At 37.9% G+C, this 22,516-nt stretch overlaps 1 protein-coding gene across 5 annotated transcripts in view; it reads right to left on the bottom strand.

Moving 5' to 3' along the window:
• The window catches only part of CMSS1 (cms1 ribosomal small subunit homolog), a 384,890-nt gene that overhangs the window by 36,223 nt on the left and 326,151 nt on the right, over positions 1-22,516 (bottom strand). The window lies entirely within an intron of this gene.

Below are 22,516 nucleotides of genomic sequence, written 5' to 3'. Positions count from 1 at the left end.
CTTTCTCCCTGATTGGGAACAAGGCATAGATGTCTGTTCTGACCGGAATTATTCAACATAGTGCTAGAACTTTTCATCAGTGCAATAAGGCAAGAAAGGAAAGGAAAGGCATATACGTCAGAAAGGAAGACATCAAACTGCCCCCCATTTGCAAATGACATGATTGTTTACATAGAAAATCCCAAGAAATCTAAAAAAAGTCTACCCCCCAACTCCCAAACCGTGCTAGAAGTAATAAGTGAGTTTAGCTAAGCTGTAGAATAAAAGATAAATATGTAAAAATTTTATTTCTATATATTAAGCAACAAACATGAACACAAAAATTAAAAATACAATGCCATTTACAATTGCTGAAAAAAACTTAAAATACTTAGGTGTAAATTTAACAGAACATGTACGGGACATGCATGCTTAAGACTACAAAACACCAATGGAAGAAATCAAAGAAGACCTAAATAGAGGTGCCTGGGTGGCTCAGTCAGTTAAGAATCTGACTCTTGATTTTGCCTCAGGCCATGATCTCATGGTTCATGGGATGGAACCCACCATCAGGCTCTGCACTGTCAGCAGAACCTGCTTGGAATTCTCTCTCCCTCTCTCTCTGAAATCAAGAGTTGGATGTTCAACAGACTGAGCCACACAGGCACCCCTACCCAATTGATTTTTAACAGCAGCAATTCAAGAGAGGAAAAGTAACCTTTTCAACAAATTGGGGAAAAAAACCATAGGCAAAAAAATGAAGACTTACCTAAGTTTTACACCTTATACAAAATTTACCTCAAAAATGGATCACAAATTTAAAAGTAAAATGTAAAACTATAAAACCTTTAGAAAAAAAGGAGAAATCTTTAGGATCTAGGGTTAGGCAAAGTTCTTAGTTTTGACACTGAAAGTACAATCAATAAAAGGGACAATAAATAAGTTAGACTTTACCAAAATCGAAAACGTCTGCTTGGCAAAGATCATGTTAAGGGGGTAGAAAAACAGGGTACCAAGTGGGAGAAATATTTGCAAACCACATGTCTAACAAAGGACAGACCAGTATCTAGACAAAATAAAGAATTCTCAAAATTGGACACTAAAAAACTAGGCAACAGAATTAGGAAATGGCAAAAGACATGAATAGACATTTCACTGAAAAGTAAATAAGTACAGGAAGATATGTTACATATCATTAACCACTACAGAAATGCTAATTAAAGCCACAAAATATCAGTACAAATCTACCAATGGCTAACATCAACACCAAATGCTGATGAGGATGCGGAGAAACTGGATTTTCATTCACTGCAAGTGGGACTGGAAAATAGTACAGCCACTTCATTCCTCAAATGGAAAAAAGTTTGGCAGTTCCTTAAACATACAGGGGCCTGGGTTTCTCTGTTGGTTAAGTATCCGACTCTTGATTTTGGTTCAGGTTACAATCTCCCAGTTGTGAAATGGAGCCCCATCTCCCATGTGAAATGGAGCCCATGAATCCCCCTGCTTGGGATTCTTCTCCCCCTGTCTCTCTCTCTGTGCTTCCCCCACTTGAGCTCTATCAACAACAACCAAAAACATGAGACATGCAACTACTATACAACACAGCAATTGCACTCCTGGGCACTTATCCCAGAGAAACAAAAACTTAAGTTTAAACAACAAATTGTCCAGAAATGTTACAGCAACTTTATTTATTATTTATTATAGCCCCAAACTAGAAAAAACCCAGATGTCCTTCAATAGGTGACTGGTTAGACAAACTGTGATATATGCATACTATAGAATACTAATCAATAAAAAGAAATAAACTATTAATACATAAAACCTAAGATAAATTTCCAGAGAATTATGCTTATTGAAAAAAGCCAAGCCCCAAAGGTTACACACTGTGTGATTCCATGTATACATCATTCTCGAAATGACAAAATTCTAGAAATGGAAAACAGAATAGTGGTCTCAAGGAGTTAAGGAAGGAGTAGGGTTGGGGGGATTAGGTATGGTTACAAGAGAGCAACAAAAGAAGGATTCTTGTGGGGATGGAAATGTTCTGTATCTCAACTGAATCAGTCTCAAAATCTTTGTTGTTACCATTTACATATACATATAGCTTTGCAATTTGTTACTATTGGGGGAATCTGGGTAAAGGGTATATGTGATCTCTCTGTATACTGTTTCCTACAATTACATGTGGATCTATGATGATTTCACAATTAAAAAGTTTAATTTAAAAAGTGTTTAAAGGAAATATACCTTCTTCTTCAGGAAGCCCAAAATTATTATGCTGCAAAGGCAACAGGTGTGTGGTACCAGAGTCCCATCCTGCTGCTGGGCTACCCCTGTCACTGCTGTCCTGATTAGGAGAGCCAGAAAGGCAGCAGAATTCAGAAATAAATTCAACCCAGGGAGGCCATGATGAGTCTTCAGAAATAAAAGCCTCCAGGGTAAGGTTGCCACAATAAATACAAAAATATAAAAATTATTGAATAATTTTTTAGTATAAGTATGTCCCAAATATTATATGGGAATATCTATATGGTATTAAAAATTATTCATCATTTACCTGAAAGTTGAATTTAAAGAGGAGCCATGTATTTTTATTTGCTAAATCTGGGGATTTTCTTTCCCCATCAAAGCCACCTTTAGTGCTGTGAAATTTCTCATACTGGCTTCCCTTCACAGATCCTCCTTTCTCTTAACATCCTCCAGCCCATCTTCATCTGGGATCTTTCAGGGAAGCCTTGGCTGACCACACAGCCCTCCTTCTTTCTGTTGTCTCTGTACTTCCAAACTTACCTTATAAATCAGCATATAATTTTATCCTTGTATATAGTGTGCTGCTATTGCATAAATGTTAGGCTTTCTCTCTGCTGACCCATAAATACTGTGAGGGTATCCATTAGTGTCCCAAGTATTTAGCTCAGTGTTGATTAAAAGTAATGTGGCACCTGGGTGGCACAGTCAGTTGAACATCCCACTCTTGATTTCAGTTCATGTCATGATCTCATGGTTCGTGCTGACAGCTTGGAGCCTGCTTGGGATTCTCTCTCTTCCTCTCTCTCTCTCCTCCTCCCCCAACCTGTGTGTATGCAAGCTCTCTCTCCCAAAATAAATAAACTTAAAAAAAGGAAAAAGCACTCCCCCATACCTATTGCTTCATTTGTATTTCTATTATAAAAGTAATATACATTCTACATGTAAAACATCAGGCCACTTACACAAATCTTCCTTTATTAACTTTAAAAGCCATTTCAAGATAAAGTGGATAAAATGCAAATAAGTAAATAAATGTCAGAATCAAACACCAAAACTTTTAAAACTCATATAATGCTTTAAAAAATTTTTCTGGGGGCGCCTGGGTGGCATAGTCAGTTAAGCATCCGACTCTTGATTTCGGCTAAGGTCATCATCTCACTGTTCATGAATTCGAGCCCCACTTTGGGCTCTGCACTGATGGCAAGAAGCCTGCTTGGAATTCTCTCTCTCCTTCTCTCTGCTCCTTGCCTGCTTGTTCTCTCTCTCTCAATATAAATAAACTTAAAAAAATTAAAAATCTGAATTCTGTATTCCTCCATTGCCCAGAATCGGATAACTGAAGAGTACAGTCTGTATTTTAAGAAGTCTAGTTGAAAATAACACATTTTTAAAGGTATGTGACTCTTATGCAACAAAAACCCATGAGAAATATTTAAAATACCTTGTTAACCAAACGCTCTAAATCTGAGTTACTTTCTGAGCCAAAAAATTATTTCATCTGAAACCTTTTAACATATAAAATGAGATCATCTCATGTCACTGTAGGTTGAATAAATTAGTTGTTTCTTTAGTCTGCAATGTTTTTTGGTTCCAAAAGAGAAAACTGCTTTTCTGAAATAAAGATGCTAGCTCTGTGATTTCCATTAAGAGAGTATTAAAAGAAAAGTATGGGACCCAACCTAGCCAGCCTGGTTCCAGCTCCCAGCTTCCTCTAGAACTGCTGGCCTTTGAGGAGGTTAGGCCAGGTCTCTGCTAATTAGTCCCAGTGTCTGACTGGGCCTCTTGAGTGGAGTCAACAAGATGGGGCAGCTGCATTTCCTACTCCCTGAGAGTATACTGGAAAGAAAGAAAGAAAGAAAGAAAGAAAGAAAGAAAGAAAGAAAGAAAAAGAAAGAAAGGAAGAAAGAGAAAGAAAGAAAGGAAGAAAGAAAGAAAGAAAGAAAGAAAGAAAGGAAGAAAGAGAGAAAGGAAGAAAGAGAAAGAAAGAAAGAAAGAAAGAAAGAAAGAAAGAAAGAAAGAAAGAGGAAGGAAGGAAGGAAGGAAGGAAGGAAGGAAGGAAGGAAGGAAGAAAAAAAGATACCACTAGATGGAACTGGTTGAATTCTTCCAATACAGGAGTCAAGTATACTGTCCCTTTCCAACCCAAGGCAAAAAGGGTATGCAAAATTAAAAAGTTGTACATATTTTCTGTTTCCCTCAGAGATTGTAGACCATGGCACAAACACACCTGTAGCACCCTTCCCTAGAACTATAGGGAAAGTAGAGGAGAAACCAGGTATGGGATGTATGAAACCAAAAACTAGTCAGTGGAAAATCCTTCCAATAATCAAAAATATAAAACTCTAAGAGAATTAGGTTCCCATTTTTGTCTATTCAAAGTGAAAGGCCTTTCCTGTAGGAACACAGTAGATGGTACATTTTATATAGTTTTCAAGAAACCATATATATTTTGTTCTTATTTGATGGGGATGAGTAAAATAAAAACTTTCAGAATTGTTGTGTTTACAGCAGTACTGTTGTTATTTCTTATTTAAAACAACTACTTTCATACCTAATTTTATATCAGTAATTTTATATTCTTTTTCTAAGAGAGGGCCCCTTATATTGAAAAGCTCAGGTCTCACGGGGTGCCTTGGTGGCTCAGTCAGTTAAGTGTCTGACTTTGGCTCAGGTCATGATCTCACAGTTCATGAGTTCGAACCTGGCATCAGGCTCTCTGCTATCAGTATAGAGCCTGCTTTGGATCCTCTCTTCCCCTCTCTCTCTGCCCCACCCCAGCTCGTGCTCTCTCTCCCTCTCTCTCTCAAAAATAAATATTAAAAAAAAAAAAAGCAGCCCAGGTCTCATAAAAACCTTGATGTGCACTGGCTAATAACCTGCTGAACTCCACTAGTTCTCAGTTTCTCAACAAAACAAACTACTAAAACACACAACAGTAATGGATAAATTTCAAAGGCATGATGCTAAGTTAAAGACACACAAGATTCAAGAGGATACATAATGTGTGATTCCATTTATTTAACATTCTGGAAAAGGCAAATTATAGGGACAAAAACCAAATGAGTAGTTACTGGGGACAGATACGGAAGACTTCTCAGGGATGACAGAAATGTATCTTAACTGTGTTGGTGGTTACACAACTGTATCCATCTGTCAAAATTCATTGAACTGCACACAAAAAGGGTAATTATACTAAATGTAAATTAATCCTCAAGCAACCCAACTTTAAAAAATAATAGACCCTAACTTTCATTAAACAATATGTAACACTTATGTGATGTCACACAACTAATATTGTGACAGAGCTGGGATTTAAATCCAAGAGTCCATGATTTTAACAGCCACAGTAATTTTGCCTGAAAAGATGCTGCTTACAGTTTAATGATGTTTCCTTCTACTCCTTGATTACTAAGAGTTTGTTGTGTTTTTTTAAATGTTTATTTGTTTTTGAGAGAGAGAAGGGGAAGGAGCAGAGAGACAGGGACAGAAGATCTCAAGGGGGCTCTGCACTGACAGCAGCAAGCCTGAGGTGGGACTTGAACTCACCAACCATGAGATCATGATCTGAGCCGAAGTTGGACGCTCAACTGACTGAGCCACCCAGGCGCCTCAAGTTAGTTAGTTACTTATTTTTGAGACACAGAGAGAGTGTAAGCGGGGCAGAGGGGGAGAGGGAGAGAGAAGAATCTCAAGTAGGCTCCTCGCTCAGCACAGAGCCTAATGTGGGGCTCAATCCCATGACTCTGGGATCATGATCTGAACTGAAATCAAAAGTCAGATGCTCAACCAGCTGAGCCACCCAGGTGCCCTTTTTCTATTTAATTCAGCTTTGGTAAGTGACATTTTTCTAGGTAATTGGAGATTTTATCCAACTGATCAAATTTATTGGACTTGATCACTGTATGTAGCTATGTTTCCTTTTTTGTTTCTCCCTTTTTTTTTTTATTTGTACCTTATTTTTTCTTGTTCAACTTTGGAGAGGTCTTTAAAAAACAGTAACAACCAGGTTCTGTATTTATAGATGTTTTCTATTATATTTCTGATTTTTACCACACTAATGTTCTTTACTTTCTTTGGATTTACTTTACTAATTTTCTCACTTTTGTACCTGGATAGCTAGCCCACTAAGTTTTTCTTTTTCTGATGTAAGCATTAGGCTATATATATTCTCTAAATATAACTGAAGTTGAATACCATAGGTTTTAATGTTATAGCATTTTCATAATCACTTAATTCTAAATAGTTTTAAAGTTCCACAACGATTTTTCATTGATGAGTTATCTGGAAGTGTATTTTTAAATTTCCAAAACAGATTTTTTCATTATCTTTTTTCAGTATTGTGGTTAGAAAAGTGGTTTGCATATTAATTATTTGGTATTTGTTAAGACTTACTTTATTTTCTAGCACAGGGACCACCGAACTTTTTAGGTAAAGGGCCATATAGCAAATAGGTGGAGTGTATGGAGAGCCATAAGCTCTCTGTGAGTAACTACTCAAATTGCTGTTGGGCAAAAGCAGCCATAGACACTGTATAAATGAATGGGCATGGCTGTGTTCTGATAAACTGTATTTACAGAAACACATCCTGGCTGAATTGGGTTCATAGGCCACAGTTTGCCAGGCCCTGGCCTAGTCCGTAAACAATTAAAAAATGTGTCAGTGTTTTTGAATAAAATGTATAATTTCTAATTGTTAGGTGCAGAGTTCTACATATGACCATAGATAAACTTGTTAATTATGTTTTTTTTTCAAGTTAATTATGTTTTTTAAATCCGTTATATGTGTATAAATTTTTTAAATATATTTTTCTTAAGTTTACTTATTTACTTTGAGAGAGAGAGACAGACAGACTGTATGTGGGGGAGGGGCAGAGAGAGGCGGGGACAGAGGATCTGAAGAAGCGGGCTCAGCAGAGATCCTAATGTCGGGCTTGAACTCACAAACCATGAGATCAGGACCTGAGCCGAAGTCGGATTCTTAACCGACTGAGCCACCCAGGTGCCTCTATGTGTAGAAATTTTTATGTCTTATTTATCAATGACTGACATATGCATTAACATCTCCCACTCTTATTTTGAATTAGTCCATGTTTTCTAGCTATTCTACCAATTTTTATTTACACATCTCATAAGTACATTAGGTGCGTGCAAATTTAGAATCGTTACAGCTTCTTATTGGTTGAATTGTTCCTTTTATCACTATGTTGTGATTCAGTTTTTAAAAATCCATCTTGTTTAATTTAGTTTAATTTCACTTGTTTGAGGGGGTGCTCTATATTTCTAGAGGGGTCAGCTGTTCTCTGGGAAATCTAACTATACATGCTGACAACTAATACTGGGGACACAGCTGTACTTCAACAGTCTAAAATGTTTTGCTAAAATTACTCATCCCTAAGAGCCAGAATGTTTTATTTGGCCAGGAGAAGGAGGACTGGGAACTATTCTTCAAGAACCTTGTTCCCAGCTCATTAAGGGACTCCCACCAGCATCACTGAGAAAGAACACAATTCCCACATCCAAAGAACATGACCCTGTGAAGAGAGAACTCAGTGAAGGCCCTAAAGGCCATACTGGCAAAACAGAAGCCAGGGGAGGTGAGGGGGAGAGAAGAGGAGGGGAGGGGAAGGGAAGGACGAACAGTGAAAAGCACATCCAATGAAAGAAGGGGCTCTCAATTCTGACTCCACTTATACCAACAGTCGTCATGCTCCATCCTTTATTGCTTTGTATACTTTTCAAAAAAATTACTCATGCCTGAAAAATAAGTACTTATCATCAAGGAGGCCACACCAGAAAATAATTATACTGTCTGTAAGTGTATCTCTCATTTACTCCAACTGTCCAGAATGCCAGCCCTCCCTTTGTCCTTGTTATCTCTCCTTTTCTATCAAAATCTTACCCCGTCCTCCAAAATTCATCCTCTGAAAGTAAAAACAAGACTATTTTAGGGCTCTAATCTAGCAAGTAGTTGCAATTTTAACTGAGAAAGGAAAATGTGGGGCAAAGGAGAACAGAATTGAAGAATTCAGTGGTAGGCTGCAGAAGGAGCAGGAAACCCAAGTCTGTGGCGCCCAATCCAGGGCCCTTGGTGGCTTTGGGAGGGGCTGCTCAGAGAAGCTCCGGCAGGTTCAGCCTTTAGTGTCCTGGTCTTTTCTGGCCATCCAGTCCCAGGTCCAGGTGCAGGGACACTGGCCCACTCAAAGTCTCCCACAGGTCTGTACTGGCTTTATGTTTTACCTGGCATATGCCTCTCCAGTTTCGTTCTGTTTTTCCTAGCTACCGTCTTTCCCCTTTTGCCTTCTCACTTTCATATACTGCAAGAAGCTGGCCACGATTTACCCTTTTCTTCTCTCAGGTTCTTTTCCTTCTCTCCAAAAGATTCCACAAATGTTTAGAAACAAATGTTTCTAGATGTAAGTCCCTGTGAGTGGGCTCTATCAGAAGTTTTCTTGTCATTCTGCACTGGAAGGAGGAATGTGGGAGGGGGGTCCCTTTTCCCCTTTCATTTTGCCATCTCTGGTGGCAACTGCTACAAGCCTCCTCTACATTCCAGTAATGTATTGTTTTCATAGCTGAAGATGTCCCTAGCAACAGATCCAAGCTCTGCTTACAAAATATGTTGCCAGTTCACACAGAAAATTTTAGAGTTAGAAAATTTGGAATGACATGGTTTGCAAAACTCAGAACCGGAGTCGCTTAATGGGTTCTGAAACTCTGAAAGAAAAAGTAGAGAAAAAGTACTTTACCCTGAAAGAAAATTACTAAGACCAATAAGGTCCTCTCAAAAATGTATAAGAAAAAAATGTTTCACTTTCTCTTTGTGGAGATCTTAAATGTTACCAAGTTTCTGTTACCATTTCCATGTCAGCAGAACTAAATTTTAAAGGTTATTTTTAAAAATTTTTACTGGTCCAGGTTAGTAAGCCTTCCCTCGCCTCCCCCCTCCCCTCCTCTTCTTCCCCTTCCCTTCTCCTCCCCTCCCTCCTCTCCCTTCCCTTCCCTTCCCTTCTCTTCCCTTCCCTTCCCTTCCCTTCCCTCCCCTTCCCCCCTCCCCCCCTCCCCTCCCCTCCCCTCCTCTCCCTTCTGCACACAGGGTTCCTCAGTAACCACCAGCCCACGTCAGGCGCAAAGCATTCAGAGCCACCAGAACTTGACCTTTTGTGTGAACTCTCAGACTGAAGCCTGGCCACAGTGACAGAGAAAGGGACCTTTAAGGTAAAAAATCAGGATGCCACAGGACCTTTCCTACCTTTAAATTATAAAAACGCAGTGAAGATTATGCAGATATCAGAGGACAACTCTGCAGGCAGAATAGCTACCTGCCTGTTGTCTGTCCATCAATAAGGCATTTAAAAAATCTCATTTTCTTTTAACTTAAGGAAAAAACTAGTTAAGTCAGCTTGGGCAAGATGACCTAACGTTAGTCTTGAATGTTAGAGCTCCATCTTTCTTCTAATTTAAATGTTAGTACATTTATATGTTTGGGGGTAGTTTTCAAACTATGAGTAATTTCAATTTAATCTTTTTCTGGTCAACTTTTGTAGCTAGAGTTAGGTAAGTAGAACCATGGGTACTGGCAGTGGCATTCTGGGTCTTAATAGAATTATTACGTTTATTGGATGAGAATGTTTGGTACATTGGGAAGCACTGTTATATAAATCCTCAGTTCCTGGAATAGAAGCTGAAAATAAAGTAACTCTTACATAGTCCTTATTTTGTGCAAGACACTGCTGTAAATGCTCTACAAACATTAACTCATTGAATCTGCATATCAACATTATGGGATGGGTGCAGTTATTATCATCTCTTTTACAGAGGTGGAAACTGAGGCACTTGCCCAAGGTTAAAGACAGAGCCAGGATTTGGATCTAAGCAGTCCTAAATTCAGAGTCTGCTCCTTATGCAATACTGCTCCTCTAACTTGAAAGCAAACTTAGAAGCTCTCTGGTGGTACTAGTCTGTAAGTAGGGTATTGGATTCCATGGGGCTTTGTGGGTAAAGCCCAGTTTAACATAATGTTTTATGTTCTTAAAATTTGCACACACTCATCTAACCGGGGCAGAAGCTGAGGCATGTAATGAGCAGCTCCGCTTCTCCAAAATAAAACCAATACCAGAAATACCCAATTAGTACAGATTATCTGTCAGTAACTTTCCCTCACCATCTCTGCTTCTAGCCTACATTTGAGCTGGGGAGAAAATATATCCTGGTTTGCCTAGGCTACTTCTGGTTTATGCTTTTCTTTCCCACTTCCCTTCTGGTTCAGTATCTGTCTTATTGCAGGGATTCTTTAATATATTAGTATGCATTACTATTCTCCAAGTGTGGGAATGGAAATGAGGTCATCCTTAGGCTTATTTCACCCCTGAACTCTGCTCTTTGCAGCACAACTGTTAATAGCTCCCAGAACAGTGCACTGCACATTTTGGGAAGCATCACTGTAAAGGAGTGATGGAAGAGGTCCTAGAAAGCTTACACTCTAGTTCCAACTTTTGTGATCTTGGGAAAATCACTTACTTTATGCCAGTTTTCTCATTTGTAGACTGATGAAGTCATACTGCTGTGATTTATGATTCTCCTCTGGTTCAGGCCAATTTCTATTACGAATGCTATATACCCTGGACATGTCAAAATTTCCAGAGTGAGGTAGAATGTTGAAGCATAGAGGGATAGGGTAACATTTAAAAAAATATAGGTGAACATGGCTTGTTATATGGGTATGTGAGTTACATCATGTCCCCTGAACAGAAATTTCATAAGGAAAAAGCCTATGAGGCTGCCGCTAGACCTGCTACCCACTCACCCTCATTATAAAGTGTGATCCCAAGAAAGAGAAATGTTACAATGTAAAAAGCACACTGTTTCTGTAAAGACTACCCTATAGCCTTTAGAGACTTCAAGTACTTATTAGATTACTTAACGTATGCTCTTAATATACATCTTGTGAATCATTAAAGGTGGGTGTAATGTTCACGTGACCTGCTCCAGAACGCTTAACTTTCTTACCCAGCTTTTCAATGGAAAAAGCCAGAAATTATCTGCCTTTTTGGGTAGTTTAGAATAAGGAAATTTATTTGCATCCTCCTTGTAGTTTCCTACTGGTAAAGTAGGCTTAAGGATATTAACTTATATGAGAACTACAACTACATGGGAAATATACAGAAGGATTTGTATCTGGCATGATTCTTAAGAACCATAATTCTGAGGTTTTACATGACAGTCTGGGACAAAACTGAGATGTAACCGTCTTATGGGGCGAATAAATAAAATAGGCTAAAGCACGACTTGATTTTGTCAATTCTATACTACCAATTTGATGAAGTCAATATTAAAAAATTTTTTTTACCCCTTTCCTTGTTATAAAAATAATAGAGACTAACTGTGGAGATTTCAGAAACTTTGGTACCACTATAAAAAGATGGCATCACTAGAACAAAAGATCCACTACTATGATTTTGAAACATTCACTTCTACCTTTTGTTCTGTCTCGGTGGGTATATGAGTATACGTATGTATATACACACACATGCACACAAGTTTACATATCTGGAATTACATATCTTATATAGGTACTGTGTCTTTTTAAAAAATTATTTTAAAATTTTTTTTTTTTCAACGTTTATTTATTTTTGGGACAGAGAGAGACAGAGTATGAACGGGGGAGGGGCAGAGAGAGAAGAGACACAGAATCGGAAACAGGCTCCAGGCTCCGAGCCATCAGCCCAGAGCCTGACGCGGGGCTCGAACTCACGGACCGCAAGATCGTGACCTGGCTGAAGTCGGACGCTTAACCGACTGCGCCACCCAGGCGCCCCTTAAAAAATTATTTTAGAGAGAGAAAGAGAGAGAGGGGGAGGGAAGGAGAAGGAGAGGGTTAGAGAATCTTAGGCAGCCTCCATGCTTAGCATGGGGCTCAAAACCACGAGCCTGGGATCACGATCTGAGCCAAAATCAAGAATCAATCAACTGAGCCACCCAGTCACCCCTGTATCTTTTAATATTATATCATGAGCAGTTTCCCATGTCAGTAGTCTTGAAAAACATTTTTTATTGCCTATATAACAAACATTTGTTTGCCTACATTTTATTTGTTATTCTATCATTACTTAGATTATTTCCAATATTTTGCCTTTGCAATATATTTTTTTTAGATTTTACCTATTTCTGATTAGATTTTTTGTATTCCTAGTTAGAATAGATTTCTAGAAGGGAAATTACATTGTAAAAGGTATGCATGTTTTTTAAGGGTCTTAACTGTTTTCCAGAAGGTTTTGGGTCAATTTTTAAGTCATCAACATCTATTTAAAAAAATCTTGTTTCATCGCACTCCAGCAAGTACTGAATTTTTTTTTTTAACGTTTATTTATTTTTGGGACAGAGAGAGACAGAGCATGAACGGGGGAGGGGCAGAGAGAGAGGGAGACACAGAATCAGATACAGGCTCCAGGCTCTGAGACATCAGCCCAGAGCCTGACGCGGGGCTCGAACTCACGGACCGCGAGATCGTGACCTGGCTGAAGTCGGACGCTCAACCGACTGCGCCACCCAGGCGCCCCCTGAATTTTTAAATAGTGCCAATAGGTAAAAATGATATTGCAGTTTAATTTGCATTCATTTGGTTATGACTGAGGGCATATTTTACTCTTTTTATAATCCATGTATGTTTCTTATATGAGTTGAATAGTTTTAACCTTTATTTATTTGTCAAGAAGGGTTTTGATGTTTTCCTTATCAATTTATATAAGTCTTTTAATGTTGGGATTAGTTTTTAAAGGTGTTATATCTTTTTTTTATAATTGAAGTATAGTTGACATACAATATTAAACTAATTTTAGGTGTGCAACATAGTGACTTGGCCTTTATATACATTATGAAATGATCACCATGATTAGGCTAGTTACCATCGATACCATACAAAGTTATCGAAATATTATTGATTATATTCCCTATGCTGTACTTTACATGTCTGTGACTTTTTATTTTATAACTGAAAGTTTTTACCTCTTAAACCCTTTTACCTATCTCACCCATCCCCCAACCCCCTCCCTCTGGCAACCACCAGTTTGTTCTCTGCATCTATGAGCTTGTTTTATTAATTTGTTTTGTTTTATAAATTCCACATACAGGTGAAATCATATGGTATTTGTCTGTCTCTGACTTATTTCACTTAGCACAATACCCTTTACCTCCAACTATGTTGGCAAGATCTTTTTTATGGCTTAATAATATTCCACTTTGTATATGTATACCACAGCTTCTTTACTCATTCACTTAATAATAGACACTTAGGTTGCTTCCATACCTTTTGTAAACAATACTGTGATATACATAAGGGTGCATATGTCTTTTCAAATTGGTATTTTTGTTCTCTTTGACTAAACAGGCAGAAGAGGAATTACTAGATCATATGGCATTTTTTTTTTTAAATTTTTGAGGAATATCCATACTGTTTTCCATAGTGGCTGCACCAATTTACATTCTCACCAACAGGGCATGGGGGGTTCTCTTTTCTCCATATCTTTGCCAACACTTGTTATATCTTGTCTTTTTGGTACAGGCCATTTTGATGGGTGTGAGATGGTATCTCATTGTAGTTTTGATGTGCATTTTCATGATGATTAGTGATGGCAAGCATCCTTTCAGCTGTCTGTTGGCCATCTGCATATCTTCTTTGAAAAAATGTCAATTCAGGCCCTCAACTTATTTTCAAATTGAATTATTCATTTTTTGGGGTGTTTCCTGGTATGATTTCTTTATATATTTACTGCTTACGTTTTCTTTAAGAGTTTTATGGTTTCAGGTCTTACATTGAGATCTTTAAACAATTTTGAGTTTATTTTTGTATATTGTGTAAGATAGTGATCCAGTTTCATTCTTTTGCATGTAGCTGTCGAGTTTTCCCAATATCATTTATTAAAGAGACTGCCTTTTCTCTACTATATATTCTTTGTTTAATGGTTTCATTTCTGGGGTCTCTATTCTATTCCATTGATTTATGTGTCTTTTGTGTCATACTGTTTTGATTGTGATAGCTTTAAAGTATGCTTTGAAATCTGGAAGCATGATACCTCCTGCTTCGTTCTTCTTTCTCAGGATTGCTTTGGCTTATTCGAAGTCTCTTGTTCTAGTTCTGTGAGAAATGCTATTGTATTTTGATAAGGGCTGCACTGAATCTATAGAGTGCTCTGTGTAGTAAGGATATTTTAACAACATTAATTTTTCTAATCCATGAGCACAGTATTTCTTTCCACTCATTTGTGTCATCTTCAATTTCTTTCATCAATGTCCTATGGCTTTCAGAGTACACTTGAAAATTTTCACCTCCTTGGTTAAACTTATTCCTAGATATTTTTTCTTTTTATGAATTGTAAATGTGATTGTTTTATTTATTTCTCTTTTTTGGTAGTTCATTGTTAGTGCCTAGTTTTTTTGTGTGTGTGTGTGAGGTGTTTCTATATGTGACGTGTCATCTACAAATAGTGACAATTTTATTTTTTTCTTACTAATTTAGATGCCTTTCATTTCTTTTTCTTGTTTGATTGGTGTGGCTAAGACTCCCAGTACTATGTTGAGCAAAAGTGGTGAGAGTAAGCGTCTATATCTTGATCCTGATCTTGGAAGAAAAGCTTTCTACTTCTCACTACTGAGTATGATGTTAGCTGTGGGTTCTTTTCTATATGGCCTTTATTATGTTGAGGTATGCCCTCTCTATACTTTATTGAGTTTGTAAATAAATGTTGAACTTTGTCAAATGTTTTTTCCTGGATCTTTTGAGGTGATGATATTTTTATCTTTTACTTTGTGAATCTGGTGTATCATGTTGATTGATTTATAGATATTGAACCATCCCTGCATCCCTATAATAAATCTTACTTGATCATGGTATATGATCCTTTCGATGCATTGTTGAATTAGATTTGCTAATATTTTGTTGAGGATTTTGCTTCTTTGTTCACCAAGGATATTGGCCTGTAATTTCTTTTTTTTCATAGTGTCTGTCTAGTTTTGTTATCAGGGTAGTGCTGGCCTTGTAGAACGAATTTGGAAGCATTCCTTCTCTTTGATTTTTTGGAATAGGTTGAGAAGAATAGGTATTAACTCTTGTTTCATTTCTGATTTTATTAACTTGGGCCCTCTTTTTTTTCTGGATGAGTCTGATTTTCTTGAGGAGTCAAAAGGTTTGTCAATCTTGCATATCCTTTCAAATGACCAGTTTCATGGATTTTTTTGGTTGGTTGTTTGTATTTCATTCATTTCTGTCCTGATTTTTTTCCCTTCCTTCTACTAACTTTCAGTTTTGTTTGTTCTTCTTTTTCTAGTTCATTTAGGTGTAAGGTTAGATTGTTTTTAGATTTTTCTTGTTTCTTGAGGTAGGCTTGTGTTGGTATAAACTTCCATCTTAAAAGTTTATCTTCTAAGTTTATCTTCTGTGTCCTACAGATTTTAGAATATTATATTTCCATTTTAATTTGTCTCAAGTTATTTTTTTTTATTTCCTCTGAGTTTTTATTGACCCATTGGTTGTTTAGTAGCATACTGTTCAGCCTCTATATGTTGTGTTTTATGCGTTTTTTTCCCTTGAAATTGATTTCTAGTTTCATATTATTGTGGTCAGAAAAGATACTTGATAGGATTTCAATCTTCTTAATTTATTAAGACTTGTTTTGTGCCCTAACTTGTGACCTATCCTGGAGAATGTTCCATGTGTCCTTGAAAAGAATGTGTATTCTGCTGTTTTTGGATGAAATGATTTGTAGATATCTATTTTGTCCATCTGGTCTAATGTGTCATTTAAAGCCTCTATATCCTTATTAATTTTCTGTCTGAATGATCTATCCATTGATATAAGGGGGGTGTTAAAGTTCCCTACTATTATTGTAGCACTGTAAATTTCCTTTTTCATGTCTGTTATATTTACCTATGTTAGGTGTAAAAACAAATTTACAATTGTTATATCCTTTTATCCTGTTATCATTATGTAATGCTCTTCTTTGTCTCTTGTTACAGTCTTTGTTTTAAAGTTTGTTTTGTCCGAAACATGTACTGCTACCCCAGCTTTATTTTTATTTCCATTTGCATGGCATATGTTTTTCCATCCCTTCACTTTCATTCTGTATGTATCTTTAGGTCTGAAGTGAGTCTCCCATGGGCAGCATATCGATGGTTTTTAAAAATCCATTCAGACATACTATGTCTTTTGATTGGAACACTTAGTCCATTCATGCTTCAAGTAATTATTGACAGGTATGTATTTACTGCCATTTTGTTAATTGTTTCCCAGTTGTTTTTATAGTTCTTCTGTTCCTTTCTTCTTCTCTTGCTTTCTTCCCTTGTGATTTCATGACTCTCTTTAGTGTTAAGTTTGGATTCCTTTCTGTGTGTTTTTTTTTTGGTGTGTGTGTGTGTATCTATTCCAGATTTTTGGTTTGTGGTCACCATAAGATACATATATAACACTGTATGTATATAGCAGTCTATTTTATTTATTTTAAGTTGACAGTTGGCTAAGATCAAACACCTTCTTAAAGCACTACATCCCTCTACCCCCCGTTTTTTGTTTTTGATGTCATATTTTACATCTTTTTAAGAGATTTTATGTACCATTAAGTAATTATTTTAGATACAGTGGATTTTTTGATTTTTGTCTTTTAAAAAAATATTCATTTATTTATTCTGAGAGAATGAGAGCAGGGGAGGAGCAGAGAGACAATCCTAACCACAGAACCAATGCAGGGCTTGATTTTATGAACTGTGAGTTATGACCTGAGCCAAAATCAAGAGTCCGATGCTTAACCAACTGAGCTGCCCATGTGCCCCTGATTTTGGTCTTTTAACCTTCACACTAGTTTTATAAGTGCTTGATCCACTACCTTTACCATATGTTTGCTTTTACCAGTGAGATTTTTTTCTTTCATAATTTTCCTACTTCTAGTTATGGTCTTTTCTTTTCCACTTAAGGAAGTCCCTTTAGCATTTCTTATAAAGCTGGTTTAGTGGTGATGAACTCCTTTAACTTTTGTTTGTCTGGAAACTCTTTACCTCTCCTTCAATTCTGAATGATAACCTTGCCAGGCACAGTATTCCTCGTTGTAGGCTTTTTCTTTTCAGCCCTTTGAGTATATCATGCCACTCCTTTCTGTCCTGCAAAGCTTCTGCTGAAAAATCAGCTGATAGTCTTATGGTATTCCCTTGTAAGTAACTAGTTGTTTCTCTCTTGCTGTTTTCAGGATTCTCTCCTTATCTTTAATTTTTGACATCTTAGTTAGGATTTGCCTTGATGAAACTCTTTCAGTTCATCTTGTCTGAGGCTCTGTACTTCTTGGACCTGAATGTCTGTTTCCGTCCCCAGGTTAGTTACTTTTTCAGCTATTATTTCTTCACGTAAGTTTTCTGTTCCTTTCTCTCTCTCTTCTCTTTCTGGGACTCCTATGTGAATGTTAGCATGTTTGATGTTGTCCCAAGGGTCTCTTAAAATATCCTCATTTTAAAAAATCCTTTTCTTTCTGTTGTTCAGCTTGGATTATTTCCACTACCCTCTTCCAGGTCACTACTGATCCATTCTTGTGCATCCTTTAATCTGCTGTCATTTCTCTCTGGTGTATTTTTCATTTCAGTTATTGTAGTCTTTGCCTCTGATTGTTAAAATATTTTCTATCTCTGTTGAAGTTCTCACTATGCTCATCTGTTCTTTTCCCGAGTTGAGAGAGAATGTATATGACCATTACTTTGGACTCTTTATCATGTAGATTGCTTATCTCTGTTTCACTTAGTTCTTTATCTGAGGTTTTGTCTTACTCTTTTTTGGAGTAAGTTCCTTTGTTTCCTTATTTTGCCTGACTCTCTCTTTCTACATATTAGGTTGATCAGCGATGTCTCTTGGTCTTGATGGAGTGGCCTTATGCAGAATGTGTCTTGTGGGGCCTGGAAGCACAATCCCTGGCCCCTGGTCACCAAAACTAGGCACTCTAGGGGTGTCTCATGTGGGCTGCATGTGCCCTCCTGTTGTGGCTAGGCCACCAGCCTGGGTACCCACCCCTTTGTGGGGGAAACCAGTGTTGGGTGAGGCCACCCAGAGAGTGTGGTGGGGTAGAAGCTGCTTTGGCAGGGTGCCAGTCTGGCCATGACCACTGCTGGCTGTGGTAGGGCAGGAGCTGTTTTGGAGGGGTATCTGCTAGAGTGGGTGGGTTGAGTTCGTCAGGTCTGCAGGGAAATGCCAGGGCAGGACAAGTGATGCTAGCAATGTAGATGGAGCGTGTCAGAATGAGCATCTACCAGTGTCAGGCCAGCTAGGCAGAAGAAGGGCAAGAAAAATCGTGCCAGCCAGTGCTTCTCTTCACAGAGAAAGTTTCTACAGATCCCTCCTCCTCTGGCACACACTCTAAAATTAGTCAGAAAATCTCCTTCATTTATGTGCCAGGTGCTTATCAAATTGCTGCCTCTGATATGGGTCTTAGGTCGAGTGAGTTTGTGCACAGACCCCATAAGAAAAAGAGTTTTGGTTTTCTATGGCCCTCTAGTTCTTCCAGAGGTAAGTCCTATTTTTTTTTTCAAAACTAGATGTTATGGGGGCTCATCTTGCCAGTGCAGGGGGTGGGTAGCCAGCGTGGGGCTTGAACCCCTTGCTCCCCAGGGAGAACCTCCATCATGCCTGTGATATCCCTCCAGCTTGTGAGTCACTATATCAACGTTATGGGTCTTGACCAGACCATGTTACTGCCACTCCTATTTGTCAATGTGGCTTTTTCTTTATAACTTAAGCTGTGGAAGAGCTATTCTGCTTGTCTTCAGGGTGTTCTCAGAGAGTCACTCTATATGTAGTAGGAACCTTGGTGTGTACATGGAAAGAAGTGAGCTCAGGATTCTCCTCCTCTGCCATCTTAATTGTGATTCCAGATTGTCTCATCTTTTAATTTTTAAAATTATAATTTTTTTTTTCAACGTTTATTTATTTTTGGGACAGAGAGAGATAGAGCATGAACGGGGGAGGGGCAGAGAGAGAGGGAGACACAGAATCAGAAACAGGCTCCAGGCTCTGAGCCATCAGCCCAGAGCCCGACGCGGGGCTCGAACTCACGGACCGCGAGATCGTGACCTGGCTGAAGTCGGACGCTTAACCGACTGCGCCACCCAGGCGCCCCAAATTATAATTTTTTTATAGAGAGAACACTCATGCATGCAAGTGGGGGAGGGGCAGGGAGAGAGAGGGAGAGAATCTTAAGCAGGCTCCACACGCAGCATGGAGCCCGACATGGGACCTGATCTCACGACCTGAGCTGAAATTGAAAGTCAGACGCTGAACCAACTGAACCATCCAGGTGCCTCTAAAATTATTTTTGATCTACAGATGTCTTAAATGAGATCAAATATGTCATATTTTTTCGTTGAGCTTATGCTTTGAAAAGTTCTCCTCACCCCAAAGTATATACTTTGATCTAATCTTTTTGTATGGCTTAATCTTTTTTTTTTCAATGCATTCAATTTATATACCATGGAGTAGATTTTTGTTGTATAATATAAAGTGGAACTCCAAGTGTCTTTTCAAATCTTTAATCAATTGTCCTAACATCATCCTGAATGATTCTTCCCTTCCTCACTGTCTTGTTATAGTATTTTTCTTTAATCATAATATAAATCATACATATGCAAGGGTCTAATTCTATTGATCTGTTTGTGAATCTTCTTGGGTATGACACCATAATATTATTTAACAAAACAAACTGAGCTTTCTTCTTTTATTCTGTTTTCCTAAATTGCCATCCTATTCGGGTACAGGGAGTACCAAGAGAGGGAGCTCCAGATTCAGGCCAAAGCCTGAGAGCACTGAGAAAGGGCCAAGGATGAATGGGAGGTCAGTAAGGATACAGGGTCAGCTGTTTCTCTCCAGAATGTCACATCACACCTTTGTAACCCAACAGCCTCTTGTCTTTGGGCATGTTAATTCACATTTTTGTACTGTTGTTTCCTTATATATAAAATAAAGTTGTTGAGAGGATTAAATGAATTAGTGTAAAACACTTAAAATGATGCACAGCCCCTGGTAAACACTGTCCTCTATTTGAAGCTATCTTCCACCTATATCATGCCACTGAAATTATTATTGCTAGGGACACCAATGATTTTCTAACTGTCAAACTGATATGGCACAGGGATTAAAATTACAGGCTCTCTAGAATCTGGCACCCTGGAGTAGAATCCTACCTCTGCCATTTAAAGCTGTGTGGCCTTAGAAAAGTTACTTGTTCATTCTGTGCCTTAGTTTCCTCATCTATAAAGTGGGGATACTAAGGGTGCCTACCTTTTACGATTGTTACATGGAGTCCTGACATAATGAACGTAAAGTGCTTAGCACACAGTCTGGCATACAAATAAGCTCTCACAAAATGGTCATCATAACCATCATTTTACTTGATTCTGCTGAGGCATTTGACACTGATGTTAGCTTTCAACTTTTTGACACTGTTTTGTTTTCTGGCATACTATGGTTTGGTTCTCAGCCCATCTCTTCATGCACTCTCTTCTTGTACCTAGCCCTTAAAATGCTAGCATCCTCCAAGGTGTTCTCCATGACCTGATTCTTTGCACCCATACACTTTCTTGATGTTCCTTCTTCTAAGCCAGGAGTTGGCAAATTTTTTATTACAGGAAAAGGTAGTTCATACTTTAGGCTTGTGGGTCATATGATCTCTGTCACGACTACACTCTGAATCACGAGAGCATCCATTGAAAATATGTATATGAGTAGGCATGCTTATGTTACAACAAAACTTTATATATAAAAACAGGAAGCCATTCCAGGCCATAGTTTGTCAACTCCTCCTTTAAGTAGTTACAGCTCAGGTATACCTTGATTGGAACAATCATCACATTGCATCTGTCCTCCCTACTAGACTGTGGGCTACCTGACTGTGGGCTACCTGACTGACAGCAGGATGTCCTTTCATCCTTGCTTGCTCTACATGTAGAATAGAATCTGCAGATATATTCAGTCAACATCTGCTGAAACACTGAATGAGATGACCACATAATATCAATCTTAACAGTTCAAAACTTTGTTGTGGTATTAGGAAGAAGGCATTTATTCTATATGAGATCTTCAGTAGCTACCAAAATAAATGACAGAGAAGACCTCATGGCCTGTATAACACAATGAAACAACTAGTAGAATTAATCTTTCTTTCCCAAATGTGAGAGGGAAAATTCAGGTCCAGGAAATTCACAATTTCAAGGACCAAGTAATATTGCAGACATCAAAATAGAGCTGCTCAGCATGATCTATAAAACAGGACATACTTTATAGGAATTGAGAAACAGCTGTTTCCCCATTTCTGTTTTAAAAGAGGTAATAGGCTACGGGGCTCAGGAGTATTTTCTAAGCATATGGAGAACATTTATTTGCTTAAAGAAATGTGACATGAAACTGGCAAAGGGCTCAATTTGTAAGAGATAATGTCCTGATGGGTGAAACTACGAGGATAAGAAGGATATATAGAGAGTCATTTCAGTATTGTGATTAATGAAAAAGGAAACACCAAGAAGCACTGAAGGGAAAAAAAGGAAAAGTTGAAGCTGAAAAGAACTAAATATGCTCTAGGGAAGGCACTAGCTACAAGGACCAAGTATCACTTGCAATATTAATGGCTTTAGTAAAACAAATTTTAGATAAAGATGACACTGGTTTAGGGAAAAATATGGAAACTGAAACCCCAGTCAAAAGTAACAGTGTGAATATTGAGTTTCACTAAATATAGTGTAGGATCCTTATAGAGCTAAGAATACCTGGAAAATATATCAGAAACTCTGGGGGAGAATTTTAGACTTCTGGTATATAGAAATAGGTAATAGACAAAGAAACATGCTTAACTTTTTCCTTTTAATTTCCATGTTCAAACTTACCAGCAGTAATATTTTTAGTACAATTAAACATTTGCTGAACTCATTTTATGGGAGATTACTCATTTTGTGTGACTCAATGTATTCTCTCAAGGGGCAATCACCAGACAGCACTTTTTAGAATTTCTTAAAATCATAAAATCACTATTTCTGTGAAAAAAAACCCCCTAAGATTTGCTTTAAAAGAACGAAGTTAATATTGGTTTTCTTCAGCTTCCTATTTTCCTTTCCTCCTAAGAGTTACGAAAGGATTCATTATGCAGCTACATGGGCATTAAGCCATTCCTCTTTCAAAAATTTAATGAGCACCTGCTATGTACCAGCTACTGTACTAAGCTTAGAGAAGACAAGATGAATAAGATATCGTCTTTATTCTGAGAAGTTGACCATAT

Source organism: Prionailurus bengalensis, chromosome C2 (genome assembly GCF_016509475.1).
Source record: "Prionailurus bengalensis isolate Pbe53 chromosome C2, Fcat_Pben_1.1_paternal_pri, whole genome shotgun sequence".
Classification (NCBI taxonomy): Eukaryota; Metazoa; Chordata; class Mammalia; order Carnivora; family Felidae; genus Prionailurus; species Prionailurus bengalensis.
The sequence above is the reverse complement of the archived record's forward strand: the minus strand, read 5'-3'. Positions and strand labels throughout refer to the sequence as shown.